Below are 22,977 nucleotides of genomic sequence, written 5' to 3'. Positions count from 1 at the left end.
AATAAATTTTTAATGAGAAATACTATCAAAACCTACTTTTTAATATACTTTGCGAATCAACGGTCAAGGAATTAGACATGTGTTCTCTTTAAAGGATGTTTTGCCCAATAAAAAAAACAGCTTATGTAAATTGAATTAGAAAAATACTGAAATCTGGCTGAATGCGTGATATTCAGTGTATTTTTCTACAATATATTTTGTTGGTGAGCAAGTAGCAACTATCGACAAGGCTATATATTTATATGTTGCTGCAGATCAAACAACATTGAAAATGTAAATATCCAATAGCATGTCTGCTTGTTTTGTATACATGTTAGTTATTGCGTGTGCGTATGGGTATATGCGCGCCAATGCACATGATTTTGAAAACCCAGCAAATCACGTGTTCGCCCACCTGCGTCTTTTATTGTCTTCTGGATACATAGAAATCTCTAGCGCTGTCAGTCTGATTAAACGGCACCGGTGAAAACCTATCAGAATGCGGACGCTTTCACTAATGATAAGAGAATGCCTTCATACGTCATCCAAACCTCTTCAACAACCACCCAGCTTGAAAGCATTATTCCAAACTACCTACATAGATAAAATCATCCACACCCACACATATTTCAATACCATCGGTCTGCCTGAACAAATCAGTACAAGAGCCACTATTTGTTCGTTCATGTTTCGGTCGGTCGATATCGATCTCTGTTTAAATAACAAAGAGCTATTGTATTTATATGCAATTCGTTATTGTGTCGTGGTTTAGACTAACAAGATGCAGAGGAAGACGGTTGTCTCTTAAACTATAATGAGTGTTTAGCTAGCCGTTCGTCTGCATCAAGACCCCGAAATATGGATGGTGTACGAGATAATGTTATAAATGTCAGTATGCGGTGGATGAAGTAATGATTATTTCAATAAATATGAAGATTATTTAATCATGTAATAACATTTAAATATAAATAATATTCGGTGGGTGTACTATGTTCTCCTTTAGTCGCAAATAGCGCAAGCCTTGGTAGATCATATAACGGAGCTTCGTAAGATAAATCATATTAAAAAAAGACAAATGTAGTGAATGGGGTAAAAAGAATTCGTTTTCGATATTACAAAAAATAAGACTAGAAGACTATCTCTAACTTACAATAAGAAACTAAAGGGTGGTAAATATAAATGCATCTAAAATAATAAGAAAATAATTTTTAAAAAAATGGCAATTAAATTGGATCTTTTACCCCCCCCCTTATATGTATATGCGTACATATACATATATATATATATATATATATATATATATATGTATGTATATATATATATATATATATATATATATATATATATATATATGATTTTTTGGGGGGTGTACAGAATGTTATTATTGTTACATACTGACCAATATATATATATATATATATATATATATATATATATATATATATATATATATATATAGTTATTAAGCAGTACAACATTTACAAACTGCTTTAAAGAAATAGCCGGCGAACTCGAGGGGTCCATTTCGCAAATAAATTCATTCGGAGTTAATTGTGTAAAATAATTAATAAACATATAACGTAAAGCAAAGCCTCAATATGTGGGCGTGTAAGTTTTATTGGAGGAGAAAAGAAGGCAGAGGCGAGTAGGAATACGTATAAAATAAACTATTTACAATTATGTAAAATATTTGTTCACGTGCGGACAAAATCGAGAGTAAAAATATATCCGCAAATAAGTTTAATGACTTGACGAATTATTTCTGTCAACGGAGAGGGCCTACGTGAGAAAATGAAAACCGACTCCAAAATCTGCAAATGCTTTTGAGAGTAAGCGCTGTGTAAAATTCTAAAGAACTCCATTTTATATATATTTGTATACGCTAGATTTTCATAAAGGTTTTGGCGAATGGCAGATCATAACGTAGGAGAGGAGGGGTAAGAGCGTCAAAGCTTGTCCAATCTTTTTTTTTTTTGCAGGAATATGTTAGTTAATTCGAGTCTGCAAATTTAAGGAGGTTCGACCCACATAGTCAGCAGCCCGCTGACAATTGAATTAATAAACTGTATTACGTTTTGTGATGTAAGCTAAACAATCTTAAACAACGAGGGGAAATGAAGATATTACACCAAAAACCAAACGCACAGCAACGGACGGGTAGTAGTTTCATAGAGATTTAATGATTCGTCTAAAAAAAACACTGACCGGTATCCCCAATCCAATATTTTTAGAAGTAGACAGGACACATAGAGGGACCCAAGACTGTGGAAGAATTGATTTTTTAAAAACTTTATTAAGATAATTAATTAAATTCTCCGGATAACCGTTGCGAATGAAAATGATTTCGACGATTTTAAAAGGTTCTATACATTCACGTCTGAATAAGCCCTATCTACCTGGAATAGGCACAAAATAATGGCAGTATATATATAGGACGGTAGATGTCGGTGTTGGTAGACTATTTTAAGAAAGTACTCTTACTGCGTTCAATTAAAACGTCCAGGAAAGGCAAACAACCGACATTCTCGTTTTTTATAGAAAAAAAGAAAAGTTTTATGGAGGGTTTGTGTAAAAATATTTTTGTTTCATTGTCAGAGGCAAATGCTGCAAAGATTTCGTCGAATATCTTAAATATATTGATGACGTCGATGCATAATTTAAAATTACGACTCATTAAACTCCACAAAAATGTCAGCTAATGCGTGACAAGGATGGATTTCGCTCTGAATCCATTCGATCTGACTGGATAAAATGTTGTCGTAGCTAAATTCTACTGCGTTAGTATAGATTACAAATATGTCCATGGGGAAAAAGGAGGAGGGGTTAAATAACTATTAAAATATCGACACAAATATTAATAGTATATTGTAGTGGGGCATTTGTAAATAAACTAGAAACCCCGAATGAACACATAAAGTTATTTTCAACGCCGGTTTCCAACTCATGTAGATATTCCACAAACCTAAACGAGTCGGGACTGCAATGTATAGTGTATCGAGCTTGGGCCAGTTATATCATCATCAATAGCCACTGAGCTTGTGATTGTTGGGCAACCCTCATCATATACATGATCTTTCTAAGCGGAATACCTTCCTAATATATGTATATATATATATATATATATATTTATTTATATATATATATATATATATATATATATATATATATATATATATTCACAATAATACATACTGATGCGTCAATGTTTTAGTCTAGCAGGGAAAGATGTAGCTTGACACTTTATTATAAAGTAGTTCCTATACTTGATAGAAATATATTCGTACTATTACATGAACACTACTTAGCAAGGATGCTCAACTTACTACGAGTGAATAAAATTTATAAATGAGATTATCTATCATCTTAAATATTACGTCAATATGCACTAAAAATAAGGATAATATATAAATCCAAGAAATGCTAAACTAAAGAATTAAAGCTAACTGGGGACGTAAAAGCAATGTTGAACTATGATAAATAAGTTGATGGAAAAAAATATAGAGGAGCAATAAAATGGCGTATTTGTACTAGTTGGTAAAAGACAGAGTCAATAAGCAATAGTTTAAAATAAACGAGACACAGTAATAAACGATTAATAGATTGCTGAATCATGCATGATGAAATAAAATCAAATTCGAGAAAAAGGACAGAGATATAGTATAAAATTGAAGTAGAGTAGACATCAGATTAGGTATACATATAACAGGACATTAAGGAAAAATAAACTAAACTAAAATAATAAAAAAAACATGATGACATAAAAGAAGGTAAAATAATATACATATGTTCATGTATGCTTTTATATATATATATATATATATATATATATATATATATATATAGATTATGCATGCGTACGTATATGTATAGCATAATGGATTCAACAATATATATTTATCGTTTAATACATGTGTATACTCTTATGTATGTAATACTTTTGCTTATTAGATGTCTTTTAACGAATAGTATATTTATGGCTTCTCCATATTTAGCTACTATTTTCATCAATATTATTATTATTATTATTATTATTATTATTATATCATCTATTTTCATCCATATTATTATTTGTATTATTATTATTAGTAGTAGTAGTAGTAGTATTAGTATTATTATTTATATTTTATAATAATATTTTATCCATATTATTATTATTATAATATCATCCATATTATTATTATTATTATTATTATCATTATTATTATTATTATTATTATTATGTTTATTATTATAATAACATCCATATTATTATTAAGATCATATTTTGCACATTCTCTGTTCCTTTTAAAGCTCCATATTTCTTTAAAGTCCCTAGTTTGCTATAATTCTTTAGTTTGAGTTTTTCGTAGATAATTACTTCAATATATACCAAATTATACGAACTGTATGGTATTATATATTTAATCCCTGCCGACGGGAGCGGTCACCTTAAATAGTTTTAAGGTACACGGGAAAGATTTCCAGAGTTTCTATGAAACAGCATATATTAATAGACGATCGAACAAATGTACAATATTACTGAAATATAAAATATTTCGTCAATTAGAACAAATGTAAGAAACAAGTTATTGAAACATTAGCAGAAAACAACGTTTTAAATGATTTTGAAATGCAGACTGAAATGCTACACGTGGTTTTAAAGTCGGTTGGAATAATATTTACAGTTTACAATAAGAAAGTATTTACCTTTAGACATATGGGTGCGTAAACAGAAACGACGGTTTTAATACATCTAGAGTTTTTTTTTCACATCGGGAAAACAATCTGTTTACCGGGGGTCGGCTCGGTGATGTATAGTCATGTTTACGACAATGGAAGCTGTACTGATCGCATATTTGAAATATGTAGAAAGCAAGAGAAAATTTTGCAAGCAAAGAGACGAGGAACAACAGAGAAATAAAGTTAAATAAAATATGACCTATTGTACTGGTGCTTCCTTCGGGGAGAAGTATCTTTATTTACAACGGTATAACCAACAGAAGAGAAGGACATGATAAAATGATGTAATAGAACTTTGTGTTAAATTGTATACTAAATGTGTAACAAATGAAGCTACGCATCCACAATGTATATTTTTAGAGTGGAGAGTTGTGCAGAAAATTATACATTAAAAATTGAATTAATCCATCAAAGCTTTTATGACAATTAAAAATTATCATTATATTATTTGTTTATTGTGTGACCTTGATAAGACTCCATATAAATTTTAATGTTTTTAAGTGTACTTTATTTCAAACTGATATAAGTTATTGCACAGTAAATAAAATTAAATTAAATGTAAAGATCGTTTAAATATTTTTGCATCTACGTTACTGTGCTGTTTGTTATAGTATTTTCAAGGTAAATTTCAATGTTACGATATGTTTGTTTAGTGATATAAATTAGTGCACAGTCCAACAATTGTTATTAAAACAAAAAATCTGCTTCTATTTTTTTATTTATTTAAAATAGTAAAACGTAACCAATGGATTTCCAACTGACTTTGGGGAGGAGCGGGGGAGAGTAAAGATGATAATTAGACACTAAAGCTAAAATTAATTCATAAAAAAGCTTATAGGCTAAATATTGTTTGTAATAAATAAAATTATTATTTTTAATTTTTTTTTGGTTGACGTTTAAGAATTTGTCCAACACCTCGAAATTCCTCAAATTTACACTTTTTTCTTTTTGCAGATAATCTAATCGATTACTAAGAAAAAAAAATTAAAAAATATTTTATGTTTATGCCTTTTTGGTACCAGGAATACTTTAATAGTTTTGTTCAGATTAAAATCTATTCTCACGATATATTTTTTTATTAAAATATCAATCAGTAAAAAAAAATACACCCCCACCATATTTTGAATGTATTTACAAATAAGCACGTGTTTTTTATTTCAGTACAGTTCCGAATATGCACAAGTACCAAATATTTTATGACTTTTCCGTCAGGGATCAGTTTTCAATTATAACGTTTTACTAAATTTAACACGTACTTTGTGACGATCACCAAGAAAAATATTGCGACCCTCTAAGGTGACCAGTGTTTATTCCCGTCTAAATGAACAGGTTATAAAAAGTTAAGAATGAAAGTTCATATTTTTTTTTTCTTAATTTGAATAAAATAATACGCTTATAAATTAAAAAAAATATGTCCCACTTAATTCTTTGTCAAAATAAGTAAAATCATATTGTGTTTTTATGGACTAAGGACCTTTTTTAAAATCACGCATTTAAAATTAAAATATTACCTACTAACATATAATGTTGAAATCAATACAAATTCGAACGCATTTCAGATTTAAAAAAAAAGCATTGTTAGCTGTTTTAGTTGCATGTCAAAATAAGTTGTTATTTTTTTACAAAGGAGCCCCATTTATAAGGGCTCGGAGGTCACTCGAGGATAAGGGTTAATGTGTATGCATGCATTATAGCGTAATAATTATCGCGTAGTAATCGTAAGTAGTGGTGATTTTGTGAATTGGATTACTTAGAAGGACGGTTTATCAAAAACGTGTTTGCGTTGGACTTGAAGACAATCATATTGTAGTCAGCTGGAAAGCAAGCAAACGGAAGATAGTTCCACAGGCGGGAAGTGCAAAGAAAGAGTTTTTCATAGAATCTACGTTTAGGTTTAGGCATAAATAAAGAATGTGGGTAATTATTGAGATTGTTTTTGGCTAGATGAGTGTTTTTCATGAAACTTTGGCGAGAGGGGATCATGAGTTGAAGCTCATACGAGTGCGTGCCATGAAAATTATGATGAAACAGAAATAGGCTCGCAACATCCCTTCGGTGGGAAAGAGGTTGCAGGGAAGAGGAAAGAGCACTCCCCACTTAGCTACAAAGTCTATTTTGAACTCTTTCAATGCACGATAAGCTGTATCTTATAGTTCCTGCACAGATGTGGCAGCATTACTTAATCACTTAATTATTGACTCTACCTGGCTTAAATATAGGTAGAGAATAGAATCAGGAGTGAGATATCTACTTGGCCAGTAGAAGGATCCTACTATTTTTCCAGCGGTCTTGGCAATGGATTTGATGTGTGTGTTCCATTTTAGATCAGAAGTAAATGTCAAGCTTAGAAGTTTGTAAAACATGGAGCCTGCCCAAAAGGAGAGCGATTCATTTAAATTGATGACAGATTAGGATCAGAACGGTGATGATAGGCGCTTAGTTTTAGATGTATTAAAAGTAAACAACCACCACTTTCTCAATTGAGGCACAAGCTCACGATCAGAGGAGAGGGAAAGAGTCACTAGGAATTCGTCATTTACGACGTTTGATGTGTTGACATTGATGGTAGTGTCGTCAGCTTAAATATCAATGAATGATCTTAGTATGGGTTTGGAAGATCATTGATGTAGATCAGGAAGTGAGTTTGGCCCAGGATGGACCCTGAGGGACTTCAGCATTAATACTGAGAGGCACAACCAATACTCTTATGATCCTATCCAACAGAAATGATTTAATAATTTAGAAAACATTTCCTGCTATACCATGGCTCGATAGCTTTTGAAGTAGACCTTTATGACATCCCCTATCAAAAGCCTTTCATATGTCAAGAGCAACTGTGCTGAACAGAAGCCTCTACAAGGAAATTCACTAATTCAATCTCCGTCGAGAGATTTGTAATTCTATGAGATATAACGGTAAGCCCATCTGCTGCTGATCTAACAGAACGGGAACCATATTGCACGCCACTAAGTAGATTATTTTTATTGAGGTGGTTGACTACTTTTCTATTAAATACATATTCCAGCAACTTACTCATGACACACAGAAGACTAATCGGTCTGTACTGAGAGAAAGTTGACCGATGCTTTAATATATGGCGTACTGATGAGATTTTACAAGGTGTTGGGAAGCAATTCTACTTAAGGGAGTGCTTAAACAGCATAGTAAGTATGGGAGTTTGTTCTGGTTGAAACTTTATCAGCACTATAATAGCAATGTCGTCAGGAATTGAGTCTTTTGATTAGCTTGCCCACATCACGCACATATATCTTGTGTCGCGTATATTCTGACACAGTCGGAAGAAGGCGAGTGAAGGTCTTGTTCGCATAGGTAGAATAAGCTGCAAAGTTCTTGTCGAAGTTACTGGCTTTGCCTGATACTGACGAGATTACCTCAGGTCTGGGATAGAGAACACGCTTCTATTCAGGGCCCTATTTAGAACTTGGCAAAACTGGTGGAAATCAAGCGGCTATTCAATTACTTTGGATTTTCCAGATTGAGCAGACAACCTATTCTCTCTCATGTTTTATTATGACAGTCCTGTAAGCAGTTTTATTATCAGTACATCTACTTCGTCGGAAGCAATGAAAAAATTAAAGTTAAATCTAAGTGTTTTTTTTGTGTAAGAATATTTTAAACTTACGCATTTCAAGTTAAATCTTTATCATCTGCTTACATGTTATGTTAAAAATAAATCATACGATGATTTTGTTGATGAGCGTTTTGTTTGGTCCTGCGTATTCCATTTGAAAACTATATTATATGCTTGCAATCCATGTTGAAATTAGTATGACACAATTAGTACAATTATATTTTCTGTAAATACGGAAAATCGAACATATTATTGTATACACGCGTAATACAAGATGCCCTTAAATACTAAACAACGTGAGGCCATCAGAGCTAACATTAAGGCCATCTGATTTTATATCTCGTGTGTATCATGACCATATAGCAAAATTTTGAAAGACATTTAAGCCAGACATGTGCATGTAGTATATTTGCAAATGTTTATGGTATTGAATTTGAAAAGGAGGCATATCATACTGGCACATGGTCATAATCTTAAGAGATCACGAAAAGATCAGAGCAGTTCCTCAGATTGCTGGAATTGTAAGCAGAGATAGAAGGTCATTAATATCCAGAGCTTCGTGTTTAATGGTTTATGGTCCAATGTCAATGTAATTATTTTTTTATGTGATAAGATGTGTCTTACTGATGTGTGGATTTAAAAAGGCTCAACTACCGTGGAATTTCCGCGGGTTCTGTTGCAGCTACTACTACTACTACTACTACTACTACTAGGAATAATAATAATAAAAATAATAATAATAAAAATAATAATATTAATAATAATAATAAATAAAAACCAAAACCAAACACGCACACAAAAAAGCAATAAAAATAAGCGAAACGAAACAAAACAAAACAAAAAAAAACACAGACATAAAATAGAAGTTCTCGATGAAATGAAATAAAATTAAGATGTCAGTATAGACAGAACTCTAAAGTGTAGCAGAACTCAAAATCCAGAAAGGTTATGAGCGTAAAACGCCATAGGCAAGGAAAATCTTTCCAGACAACATTGTAGATGTTCGATGAAGTTTGCCACTTTGGAAAAGCTTATTCTCAGACTAATTCCGGTTAGGAACGATGATCACCGCTATCGAAAAGCAAATGGGAAGCGGCTGCTTCGATAAAGCACAAACTCATTTCCAAATTGATGAAAATGTTTTCATGTAGACTCTACGAAATATTAAAGTTTATTATTAGAAAATATGCACTAATGGTTACCTTGTAATAACTCCCAGTAATAAAAAAACAATATAATAATAATAATAATAATAATAATAATAATACGACTAAACACGTTGGCAGTGTAACTAATAACATTTTCTGTGCCGTTTATAGGCTTGATCAAAGGGGAACTAGAAAATCCAGACCCCAAATCAGAAAACGCATGACGATTTGCAATGCACTACAACCCTATTACTGACTAAATGTAAAACATACGGAGGAAGAAGGCAGTCCGGAGAAGCGGCAGTGTAAATAACTCGTGAAAATAATTGGAAAATGCATAATGCAGAATATAAAATAGATAATTACTGCGACAAACGACACGGAAGAAACAAATACAATAGAACAGGGACGATGAAAAAAAAATGATAAAAACAGCTACACGGATGATTGATAAGGATAACAAAAGAGAAGCCTAACGAAAATCCTGCCAAATAGCTACTAAGATGAATCCTAAGCGAGGAAACTGAATCACTAATTACACTTGCACAAAATGACTGAATTAGAACAATCAACATGAAAGCAAGGATTAACAAGATACAAGAAACAGCAAATGCAGACTTTGCGAGCAAAGAAACGAAACAATAAACCAAAAAAAATAAGTGAATGCTGAAATCTAGGCCAAAAATCATATAAAATCAATTTGAGAAACCCGTAAAGTTGGAATAATGCTGACAGAATCATCTTGAAAAGCTTGCAAATGGTTAAAGCAGAAACCGGCAGTAATTGAAAATGAACGTCAGAAATTCTATTAAAAATTTATGGAAAAACGTATAAACCTTTTCAAACAAGAATACGGTATAACATAATTGTGAACAAGCGATTAAAGTCCTGTCAAATTGTTGATTTAGCTATTACAGTAGACCACAAAATAAAGATCTAGAAGCACAGCAAATGCACGGAACTGGGAAGAGAGTTCAAAGGAATCTGATAGCTGAAGAAAGCCCAACTAGCATAATAAAAGCGCTAGGAATCGTACCGAAAATTGTTTTTAAAAGAATGTCAGTGATTGGAATCAGAGGAATAACTCCGAATAAACAACGAGTAACAATAAAGAAAACAGTTTAAATATTACAGAACACCCTTGAATGCAGAGAATAATACACATGAGTTATAGGCACAAACATACAGAACTGATCCAGATGTAAACCACAATGAAAATCATATGAAATTATGAAAACTGCAATTTTATAAATGAAAGTTACCTCGCTGCGTCTCTGCCCTTCCCCTTTTCCTGTGTGTTAGCATGGCACCATAAACACAAGTAAGTGTGGAGCGTCAGGACGCGAGGAGAAAAGGAACGTTAGACGATCGATGGATGAGTGCGAAACGGGACTGAGAGCTTAAAGAGGCCTATTGCTTCCAAATTGCAGTGAAAACTAATGGCCGCTGCCAACGAGAAATAATAGTAAATATATGTTGCGATAAAGCAAATTCATCAGCAAAAGTTATCAAAAGAAGTGGAGCGTACTGAAAACTACTGGTGAGTAAAAAAAAATAATAATACAAAATAATAATAATAATAATAATAATAATAATAATAATAATAATAATAATAATAACAACAACAACAACAATAATACAATTATTATTATCATTAATAATAATAATAATAATGATAATAATAATAATATAAATAATAATAATAACAATAATACCAACAACAACAATAATAATAATAATAATAATAATAATAATAATAATAATAATAATAATAAGGCATCCCCCATTGTCTCATCACCAAAAGAAAAGTGATACCAAAGAGCCGAGAAGGGACAAGAAGATCGAGGAGAGAGAGCTGGCCAACCTCCGGTGAACTGGGATCGTGGGGAAGCTTAGTGGCACTCAAATTCCAGTATAAACAAATGCCAACTACCAGCGAGAGATAACTGGTATGGGGATGTTGCGATGACGCTAATTTATTTGCAAATGCTATCGAAGGAGGATGAGAGAGCTGGGCGTTTGGGGAGATGCATAGATTATTTACTCCTTTACAAGAAATAAAAGAAACACACGCGCTCGCTCCTTGACAAGGTTCAAAAGAGAGTCGCAAACCTGATAGGCCCTGAACTGGCATCTAAGATTAAGCCTCTGTCCGATGGACGAAATGTTGCCTCCCTCTGCCTTTTCTACAAGTATTTTAGTGGTGAATTCTCTGACGAACCGCAATCACTTGTGCTCCCACAACGTGAGCACCTTCGACAAACCCGACAGGCTGCTAAATCCCACCCCCACACTGTAGAGATCCCTAGATGTATAATATCGTTTTACTCCAATAGTTTCTTCCCCAGAACGGCTAGACATTGGAATTCCATTCCAGGTCCCTGCTGCCCCAACAGTACTGACGTGCAGAAGTTCAAGTGTAACGTGAACCGACATCTTGCTGCCCAAATACCTACATAGTACCTCAGTAGTTGTTGCCCCTGATAGTAGCCCCCTAAACCAAAGTGGCAATTTGCCTTGTTTGGGGTGAAAATGTAATAAAAAAAAATTATAATAATTATTACTTAAAATCGAAATACAAGAAATCAACACGGGCATCTTACCTTGACAGTAATTACTCCTGACAAAACAACATGGAACACTTTTTTTATAATTCATACATATTAAAAGTCATATTGACAAATACCTAATTATTTAGAGAGAAAAATGCAACTGTCTGTACGCGCGTAAGCACACATAAGCATCGCATGAAAATGAACTGGGATTTGCAGAATTTCTCTAAAATTCCTTTTATTATTGGAACAACTGAACTCAGAAAAATATTTAAAAAACTACCTGACAAAGATTGACGGTGGACCAAATGCAAAATAGATTTAAACAACTGCACTTCAATTAACGGTCGGAATAATATGAAAAAGATATATCAGTTAATATATATTTGGGTAAGTGGATGAATGTTTTATTCCGCAGGATGCTCTATACCATGCTTGAAAGAACTGATGACAACACTTTTTAGAAATATATATATATATATATATATATATATATATATATATATATATGGTGAGAAGAAAATTCTTGCAGAAGTTTAAATTTTATTAGCGAATCGTGTTTCCGATAAGTTTTCCTTATAATACCTTCAGTTATGTATCATCTTTAAAAGAGAGGTTCATTCTAAACGTTTAAATTACAATCGTTTTAACACTATTATGTCTACTCTTAGATTAGATTAGAAGTTAGATACGAGATGCGGAAAAAAAGCAAATTCGCACAATTTTGTTATTTCAATTAAAGCTAGGCTGAAAACTGCTGAAACTGCTCACAATATCTACGAGGACAAATCGAACCTGCAGTAGGTCAGTCTGACTGTTTGGTAGTATGCGAACATTCTCATCTATTACAGTGTTTTTTTTTAATGCACGCAAACTATTAGGGCGGAATAGTACTCTCGACATAAGGAAGAAATGCATGAGCTATTTTATTATAAAACTCCCAGCATTAGTCTAAATTCTTAACGACAATACCTGCCGGTAGATTACTTCATCGACAATGCAGATGTTGAACAAATTTAGCTACGAAACTCTGTCTTATCTATCATAATCTTCAAAACTAGATGCTTTAAATAGTGACGGCCACTTTTTAACAATCATTAAAAATAAAATCGACTGCACAGTTTAGGGCTAAAACAAAAGTTTACCTAATACTGCATCAAAGCTGTCTTATGTTTAATTGTCTATCGCAGAGCGTAACAAACGTTACTCTACTTCATAATAGTAGAGCTATAGCTTAATTTACATATACATACACACACACACATATATATATATATGTATATATATGTATATTATGTATATATATATATATCTGTATATGTATATACATGTATACAAATAGATATGCATATATGTGGTAATATATTTGTATATGCATGTATCTATATATGTATATATATATGTATACACACACATATTTATGTATATATATATATATATATATATATATATAATTTTTATGATTTGTAATTGTAAAATTGAGATAAAACTAATCTTAGCTCAAATTAAAATGCATTGATCGAATAAGCACGGATAACACACTCTCGCTTACGCAAAACAAGTAGAATGATGCCAGTAAGGTAAAAATTTGACGTTCTTGCAAATAAGTTTTTGAAGGCTTTTTGATAAAGTTGTTGAAGCATTCTCAAGGTTGTCTACATGCTTTTGATATTGATGGCCACTATTTAACCATCACTATCTAAGTATTTAGTAAGTGTTTACGTAAATAATCTCAAGAGCAAATTAGTTTTATTCATAAAACGCAATGTTCACTTTAATTGACGTCCAATAGACGAGAGATGTAGAAGTCGAAGATTCTTGTATACTATGAAGAATAAGTAGTTTTTTTTAAGGGATGCTTTAGTTTTGCTTATGAATTCAAAGTAGACGACATAATTAATGGATATTTTAAAAATGACATATTTTTTACACTAATAATTATATTATTCATTTAGAAATATGACAATATATGCATGATATGTTTATATACTATTTGTCTCGAAACGAATTTTACAGATATCATTAAAAAGAAAGCTCATTTATGATAAAAATAATGCAAAATGTGGAAGAACGATTAAAAAAGAAATAAATACCGTGAAGTAATTATATATTTCTAAACATATTTATGATAAATTATACTCCAGCGGTTTACGGATTGTACGATTATTACATTGCATTATAAATAAGCATATTTAACATATGTAAAGTTTAAGCTTCGGTAGTTTGAATTAGAAATTAATACATTCTCTTACATTGAAAACGTAAATTCATACCTGCATATATTCTATAGATTATGTGTTGTGTGGTATTATTCTCAAATGATATAAGATCTATTTGAATCAGTTAATACGACATGCTTACTAGAATGGCATATAACTCATAGTATTTTAGGAAAATACATATATTCACTGTGTAATATCATTAAAACATCGTTTTAAGTATAGTCCAGATAATTTATATATCCGATCACCTTACAAGAGAGAAATTCACGTTGGGTAAAAGACGATTTTTTATTGTAAATAAAACGATACATCCTACTACTGTTAGCAATTCGGCGATGCGTTGAACAACGGCACATATTAGCGTTTGGCAACCTTATACATACTCAAATGTATCTTAAATATAACTGACACTTGGCGCATATTTTAATAAGGATGATTTGCGTAAGCTTTATATTTATGTTATTTTTTCTAGTTTGCATTCAAGGATAGGGCATTATGCAAATATATTTTGAGAAAATATTGGCTTTAAATATTGCATTAAAGCCTTAAACCTATATAAAAAAAAACTATATCACTGAACCTATGTACATCCTTGATTTATTTTAATAATATAATAGATAAATGTACGCGTAAAAAATATTTTTCTCATAATTTAATGTAAATATTTTATATTATATTTATTGTATAACCACTTAAATATATTATTCTTTTATTTGTAATGTGAAAATGAGTAACACGATACAGTAATTGCATCTTAGATAAATATATTGCTTTTCTCTTAGCAAACAAAGGATACAAGCTATTATTATTCTAGAATGGATTTTTCTTACTTTCATTAAAGAGACATACGAAATCTTTTGTGTAGAATAGAAGTACAATTGTCTATTTAGCAGGAAACCCGCAGGGTTATAAAACGTGTAATTAGTCTTTCGTTTTTAATAGGTTGTTTGTACAATTCCTCTGCGCAGTTGGTTGTATTGTTATGCCTTTTTTAAGTGTTTTATTATGTCGCTTTGTTTTGTTATTGGCATAGTTATAGGCGTGTGTGTGTGTGTGTGTGTGTGTGTGTGTAAATCTGTTCTGTTATTTCATGTTTTCTAAATATTCGTATTCCAGAAATATATGCTTAATTGCTCACGTGTCTTATAATACAGATGAATAATCTTCGTTCAAATTTAACACACTATCTACATAGTTGGCACTCTCTTTAATTGTGTTATGTACGCAAGAATAGAATATGTTTATTCAGAATATACTGATTGAAAGCAGTTTTATTGTAAGATTTTGATAATCCATATATCAGTCTATTTATTCCTACCGTATTTATTCCATGTGTTCCCCTAGGTGTATCAGAATTTCGAGGGAATTTTTGACCATCCTCACACAAAACTGCGAATACAATATAAAAAAAAAACACTCGTCACTTCTCTTTTTACAGTGGGTTGTTTATTTTCTTTATGGAATATACTTCCAAAATATACTATGAAAGTTGTTTAAAAAATATAAATATTATTTTTTTTATTTTAAAACAATGTGCGTACAAAGTGCCGGCGGTTCTTCCTGCTGCCATATTTTTTACGTAATGAAATCAATTGAATTTTACGAGTTAAATATTTTTCAATTGTTAAATTTTTAAAATCTATCAAATTTTTTTCAATTAGTTCAATTTTTACGATATTTTCAGGGTCAATGTGAAATCGTATGCCCTTTCCAATAAGCCAAATATAATATTTTGAACACACGTTTGTTTTTAAGTTCACCCCCTCTATTTTTAAATGTCTGTAAAAATTTTATTAATTAATTTAGGTATCAACATTTTATATATCAAGAATTGAAGATAAAAGATCAATAAATAACATATTCTGATTCAAATAAAAAAAAGTATGATTTCTTTTTTAGATATTAAAAAAACAGTCGATAAAGAATTATAAAAATATATCAATCAAAAACTCATGTATTCCATTATGAGAATAAACATTTTAAAAAATCGGCCTTATTTTTACAATAAAAACTTATAAGTGAATGTGTTCGGTTTGTAAGTACGGAGGACCGAAATACTAAATTTAGTTACATCACCCATAAAAAAACATAAATTGTGTCCCTTTCAGACACCAGAATATGAAGTCGAATAACATCATACTTGCCTCCCTTTATTTGAACAGTTAAAAAAACCGCAAGTTCGCGTTTGTTTGTAATTCTTGTTTAAAAAAAGTATTTTATTTAAAAAGGACATGGAATATGAGTATAATTATAGATAAATTCTTAACAATGATCATTTGAACTACACATCGAATAGTAGTTTTTATAGGTAATTGATTTTTTGGAATTTATATATATTATTTATTATCGAAGGAAGTAACCTTTCGTTGTTTTTCAAAATCTTTTTTAATGAAAACCGATTTAAAAAAAAACAAATATTGCATAATTTGCTATTAAACCTGTTATTTTTTTAAAGAAATTGGTTTTTGTTCCTGTAATTATTAAATTAGGGTTTGATTTACATTTTTCAAGTAGTTATAAGCTTCGAAAGACAGTAAGTCGAAATATACCAGTGGTTACCTCGAATTTTTCTCACCATTTCTGACACTGAAAAAACCAGCTACAGGTTTCGAAGTTAAGCTGTTCAAGTAAGACAGATTGATGAAAATTATTTTTACAAAGACTGACTTGTAAATTGTGGAAAATGATTTTATTGGGACATCCATCTTCTGTAAGCTTGTTTCAAAATATCTATAATAATAACAGCAGAATATACTCAATGTAACCTAAATAAAATAAGTCATATATGTCACATGTGATGACACGATTATATATGCCGTCATATGTTATGATGTCTTCTTGTATGACTTTATCAAATATGGTGCAAACATATAGAATGGCATCTGCAATATGGTGAACTCTGTGATCACGTCATGTATGACAACATCTACGATGTCATCATATATGCCGCCATTTGATATGACCTCATATAGAAATTGTTCTGGTGGCACACATTCATTTGCAGATGTGGATAGTAATTACACATAAATAGGAAGACTCAGTTAGTTTGAGGGTGTGTTCACTAGAAGCCACCGAAGGCCGCCGAAAGCAGATATGTTTCTCCAGCAAAGACTCTCTTATTTGACACCATTATGTAAATATCCTGTAAATATGCCTTTTCCTAATACACTTCTTATTTGATCTACCTTTGTTTGTTGAGTCGTCATTTGTATTGCTTTCTACGTTACTTGTTTCATCCTGCAAACTTAACAGTGACGACGAGGATGAATGTTAAATATAACAGTTTTACGAAGAAATGGAAAGAACTCACTAAAAACATGTACAACGCAACGGTTGGCTTTTCTAAGGAATACAACTTTTGACGAACGAAATAGTCGTAAAAACGGAGTTTACGCTAAAGAGAAGTTCGACTCAAGCGGAAAAAATGAATTATTCAGCGAACATTGGAAACCTGTAAAATATTTTCCTCACGAAGTACAACACTAAAAGAAAAAAACGGTTGTTTCCCAAATTCCAAGAACAAAAACTACATTCAGGTTAAAAAAAAGTAACCCCGATTAATAGTATTTTATTTACTAAAATACTAGTCGCAAAAAAGTGACAAACCAAAACATTTAATTGCAGTCTCAAAGAAAAAAAAATTGAACGTGGCAAAAAAACGACGATTTACGCCGTTTCCCGTGGAATCCATCTTAAAAAAAACTTTAAAAACTGTAAAAGTGAATATTTATAAAACGACAAACAGATTCGTATTACTAAATTACGAAGAACATATTCGTATTACTAAATGACAAGGAAGTAAGATACGAAGAAAAAAAGGTTCACCAGTTGATTTCCTAAATTGCTGTAAATACCAACTAAATACTTTTTGGTAAACCAAATTTTTCTCTTCGGTATTTAAAAAGAAAACACAGTTAAACTAAAATCAAGGAAAGATTTTTTAAAACTAAAGTTGTCACTGGATAACGGACATAAACAGTAAAACGTCACGCCAAAAAAAGTAATTTAAATGTAGTCCATACAATTTATTTTTTTCAATTGTGACTCGAGTTGAAAATTTTTTTTTCCTATGGAAAGAGTTATACTTTAGTTCGGCTGTTATTTATTAGGAAATGCCTAAAACGGAAAAGTAAATCGTATTTTGTGATTTCAGCAAAAGCCTCAGCTCTTATGTTGTGGTTGGATGAGCTTGACTCGCTAGCGAAGTGAGAAAATATTATTCGAACAGCGATATTACTATTGAAAACAGGAACTATGAACAATTTTTTGTAACACAAGCCATTTTATTTGGTATTGGTATTGTGATGCATGTGAAATTTTATAATTTTTCTTCGTAACTGCCTTACTGCTACTGAAGGATACAAAAAATGAAAGATTTATCTAGAATGTTAATGCAATTTTTGCAGACGCAACAAAAGGCGCAATCCTAGCTAGGTTCACGTAGAGAGGAGAAATTATTGAAATGGCACATGGAACAAGAAGAAATACAGAAGAAATTACAATTAGAACAAGAAGAAAGGCAGAATAAATTACAACTTGAACAAGAAGAAAGGCAGAAGAAATTAGAATTTGAATATGAACAAACGCAAAGTAAACGTTTTGCTAAAACACTGGACCTATTAAAGACTAAGCGAGAAAATTTCGACAGTGCTAATTTCTCGCATACAACTAAATTTAATAGGATGGACACATTTAATTATGTACCGGAGGAAGAACAGACTTTTGAAGCATATTATGCAAGATACGAGGGCGTTTTACAACTGGACTGTAAAAGTTGGCAAAATAGCCAGAAAGTTAGCCTTTTATTCAAAAAGTTGGGTGTAAAAGAACAGAGCAAGTTCGTAGATTATATAAGACCTACAAAAAACTATTGAATTAGATTCCATGGAAGCTGTAAAATTACTAAAAGAATTATTTAATCCGAATATATCTCTTTTTCATAAGAGATGGTTGTGTATGAATCTAAGGAAGATGGACAACCAGGATTATTTGACATACGCATTAGATGTCAATAAAAACTGTGATAATTTTAAGCTAGCGGAACTAAAAGTAGAAGATTTCAAATGCCAAATCATCGCACAAGGCTTGGTCTCCACGAAAAAGGCAGAAATACGCAGACGAGCGTTGTCTACGCTTGACTCTGAGAAGATTTAACACTTCAGAAATTAGCAGAGGATTGTGAAAGGGCCATTACACTAAAAATGGATTAAAAAAAGATAGAAGAATCCGGAGTGGCATATGTAAGAAACGTTAGAAAGCCATACACACCAACCAAGAACTATACAATAAAAGCAGTCAAAGCGGAACGAGATATTCCAAATATAATAATTATAGTTATACTAAAGAATATAACAAGTATCTTTCTATGCGCAGAAAGACATTGGGAATCGGATTGCCCTTATAAGAAGAAAACATGCTACATTTGCAAGAAAGTCGGACACAAAAGCGATTGTTGCAGATATAAAGATTTCATCAGAAAGAGAGTACAGCAAGCAAAATCAAATGCAAAATTAGACTAAAATCGGCGAAAATACATAGAAGCGAAAATATTTAAAACGCCAATAAAATTACAACTTGATTCAGGATCCGATATTTCTATAATAAACTTGAATACATGGAAAAAGTTGGGTAAACCAACCATGATGAAAACAAGTAATTCAGCTCTAACGGTAACTGCTGGTGAGATAAAATTTGAAGGAGAGGTATCCTTCCGATGAAATTGAAAGGGATTACGAAGAAATTAAAAATGTTCGTATTGAAAATAGCGAAAACCTGTTTGGAATATATTAAATTGAGAAATTTGGACTCTAGGACAAGTGCTGTATAATTCATTATTATTATTATTATTATTATTATTATTATTATTATTATTATTATTATTGCTGGTGTTGTTGTTATTGTTGTTGTTGGTGTTATTGTTCCTTGTTTAAAGTGTGAGTCTTATTAAAATTGAGTCATAGAGTCTTAGAGTCTTAGAGAGTCTTATTAAGAGTGATGTTGCGTTCTGTGTTCGTGTTATGAAGAGATTCATATATATAAAATGTTCATACATAGAAGTGTTAGTGAGGAGGTAGATTTGAGGCAATCTTCGTGTTCACATTGCAGATATGAGATGTCGAGACATTGTGTATGTAAAGACATTGGAAAACACATGCTATATAAGACAGATAATCACTTTACCTTTTCGTATAATTACAACACAAAGATGACGTTTATAAAAACCCATGATGGGTTTATTTCTTCTTCGATCGGTCGTGGTTTTCTTAGTCAAGAATTAAATTTTACATTCTATGTTTCAAATCTGACCCTCTCACTTTCAGACGTTAGACTGTCCATGTCTTGACTCCAGACTGTCGTCTCTCGTCCTCAGACTCTCTCTCAGACTCCCCCTCAGTTTCTCCCTGCTTAACTCTGAAGTTTCTTTACTATATTGAACACTTCCCATTTTCCATGACGTCATACACATGTTCAAACATGTGTCTTCTTTCACGTGTTCTGGAAATGCGTGTCCAACACTTTTTCCTTTGTTTACAAAAGGAAGTTTAACCTATATTCCCAGTAACCTATATTTCCAATATGTTAACAACATGTTTATTAAATTATCCTATAGTTGGATTCCTTTTCTTAAAACTATCTTATCTCCAAGCTAAACAATGGTTTGTTTTTACATTCCATTTGCTAATTCTCTCTCGTTATCTATTTCTAAACCTAAATTACGAGGTTTGAATTTCGTCTATTCTATTTCATTTTAACTTAATCTCGCTATTTTTATACTTACAAGAAAGGGGGGCTACCCTTATCATGTAACATAAGACAATTAATACATTCTGTAAAGTATAGAATATACTACTCCCACTACAGAAAATATAAAAGAGGACTAAAAAAATTATTCCCTGATGTATTTCTGACTAAATTAGGTCGTTGCAATAAATGTAAGGCCTCGTTTGAACTTAAAGAAAACACCAGCCAATTTTTTTTTAGAAAAAAGCGAAACGTTCCGTTCGCTGGGTTGGAAAATATTAACAAAGAATTAGACAGATTAGAACAGACAGGAATACTATCAAAAATAGAACATAGCGACTGGACATCCCCCACCGTATATGTAAAGAAAAAGAATGATGAAATAAGAGTGTGCGTAGACTTTTCGACAGGTCTAAACTCAATATCACAAGAAAACCATTACCCTCTACCAAGCCCAGAGGAAATATTCACAAAGTTGAATGGTGGTAATATATTCTCCAATATAGACTTGAGCGACGCGTATTTACAAATACCGGTCGAGGAGAATTGCTCCAAAATTATATGCATCAACACGCATAAGGGATTGTACAAATAATAATAATAATAATAATAATAATAATAATAATAATAATAATAATAATAATAATAATAATAACAAAGACTTGAGCTGGCGAGGGCTACTATTGACCGTAATCAGTAATACATTCCTTTTGAATTTTTCTTCTCCATTTTTCTCGTTATGTACGTAATATTTGTTAGTGAAATATATATGAAATATGTTCCTTATTTAATTTTAAAGATTTTATATTCTAGAAGTTTTAAAATAATTAATCCTTGTTAAAAACAATGAGAATTTCTCATGATTCATACATGTATTACAAAGAGGTGGGTGCAAAAATGACTTGTAGTGTGAGGAGAAATGCAGACTGAAACAGAGAGTATATTCAGACCTGTAATAGTACAAAGAGGTGATTGCCATAATGAGTTGTTGTGTGAGGAGCAATACAAACTGAAATAGAGAGAGGTTTTAAATATAATCTTAAAAAGATAGGATACAAGTTAGAAAAGCATTTAATCCAAGGCAGGAAAATTGTAAAACAAAATGTTTTTACTATAGGCTTTAAAAATAAATGTACAAAATTCAATTTGAAATGTATTACTCTTTAAAGTGCAGCTTTATAAATTTTACAAAGTAAGCTATACAAATTTAATTTAAATTGAATCAAAAAATTACCTTGGATTTATTTCATGTAATGTACATTTATTTGCAATTTAAAAACATTATCCATCATCTAGCAATTAATGATATAGATATACAATTTTCAATGATTTTTTTAGAAGGGCAAGAGAATGTACATTACATAAAATAAATCCAAGGTAATTTTTTGATTCAATTTAAATTAATTTTATATATCTTACTTTGTACAATTTATAAAAGTGTACTTTGAAGATAAATAAATTTCAAATTGAATATTGTACCTTTATTTGTAAAGCCTATAGTAAAAACATTTTCGTTAACAATTTTAATGCCTTCGATGAAATGCTTTTCTAACTAATACATATATATATATATATATATATATATATATATATATATATATATATATATATATATACATATATATATATATATATATATATATATATATATATATATATATACATACACGCACGTAGTTTTAATTTACTTATTTATGTAAATGTTGGGGCGAGTGTGCACACAATTTTATAATGTTTTGCAACCCCAAAAACTGTATTCACGTTATTCCCAAGTTTTATTTGGTATCTTTTTCCTTAATAATTAAATTAATCTCTTGCAATTGCATGATTAAATTCTTTCGATCAAATAATGTATTATAGAATTTTAAAGATAATCAGATATTTATCATGAAGTCTCTTACTGGAAGAGGAAAAACACTAGGTTATTACTAGTTCCCCAACACGATTCTACCGTGTGCTCTACATAATATACGTTTGCAATGCCGCAGTGTTGTGCTTAGGTATCTATGTTGATAAATGCTTAT

This window comes from Euprymna scolopes, chromosome 4, assembly GCF_053919585.1.
Source record: "Euprymna scolopes isolate OS-2025 chromosome 4, ASM5391958v1, whole genome shotgun sequence".
Classification (NCBI taxonomy): domain Eukaryota; kingdom Metazoa; phylum Mollusca; class Cephalopoda; order Sepiida; family Sepiolidae; genus Euprymna; species Euprymna scolopes.
This window is presented reverse-complemented; position numbering follows the sequence as displayed.